This window comes from Sapajus apella, unplaced genomic scaffold (genome assembly GCF_009761245.1).
Source record: "Sapajus apella isolate SASKATOON/1434 unplaced genomic scaffold, GSC_monkey_1.0 scaffold53, whole genome shotgun sequence".
Taxonomy (NCBI): Eukaryota; Metazoa; Chordata; class Mammalia; order Primates; family Cebidae; genus Sapajus; species Sapajus apella.
In genome coordinates, this window is record NW_022436993.1 from 11,431,120 (window position 1) to 11,431,869 (window position 750).

The 750-nt window shown below is 44.9% G+C and overlaps 1 long non-coding RNA gene across 1 annotated transcript in view; it reads right to left on the reverse strand.

Moving 5' to 3' along the window:
* Nucleotides 1-294: 294 nt before the first annotated feature.
* Nucleotides 295-750, reverse strand: part of LOC116527143 — a 2,933-nt gene continuing 2,477 nt past the window's right edge. The window contains exon 2 of the long non-coding RNA XR_004258407.1: nucleotides 295-742. This is a non-coding gene — a long non-coding RNA (uncharacterized LOC116527143). The remainder of the gene's footprint in view (nucleotides 743-750) is intronic.

A 750-nucleotide genomic window follows, 5' to 3' on the forward strand; every position in this document is an offset into this window, starting at 1 on the left:
GGGTAGATTGCTTCAGCCCAGGAGTTTGAGACCAGACTGAGCAACTTACCGAGTCTTTGTCTCTACCAAAACAACATTTTGTTTTAATTAGCCTGGCAGGATGGTGCACCCCTGTAGTCCCTGCACCACTGCACTTCCGCCTCGGCAACAGAGACCTTGTCTCAAAAAAAAAAAAAAAAAAAAGACCAGGTGCAGTGGCTCACGCCGCGGCTCAAAAAAAAGTTCAATTGTATTGTCTACTGATAAATTTTTCAGAATGGAACCATCTGAAATTACTAGTGGTTGTTTTCTTTCTTTTAACAAAGGAGGTTAAAAACAAAAATCCCAATCCATGTCATACTTTGGAATTAAGAAACAACAAACCCTCATAAGAGGAAGCCAGGAACTGTGCATATTCTCTAAGGAGGTGCTTGCATTTTCATAAACAGCTAAAGGGCAGGAGCAAGAATGACGGCTGTGTGGCAAATAAGCTCTGTTCTTAATACTTCCCCCAAGTGTTCCTCTTCTGCCTGGCTGCCACCCCCCACCTCTCCAGGCATTTTGTCAACATCTAGTGCCTCTTCCCTCACATGTAAGAAACAAGCAGCTAGGTGTGGGGGTTCATGCCTCTAAACCCAGCACTTTGGGAGGCTGAGGTGGGTGGATGACCTGAGGTCAGGAGTTTTAGACCAGCCTGGCCAACATGGTGAAATCCCATCTTTGCAAAAAATACAAAAATTAGCCGGATGTGGTTGGAACACGCCTGTAATC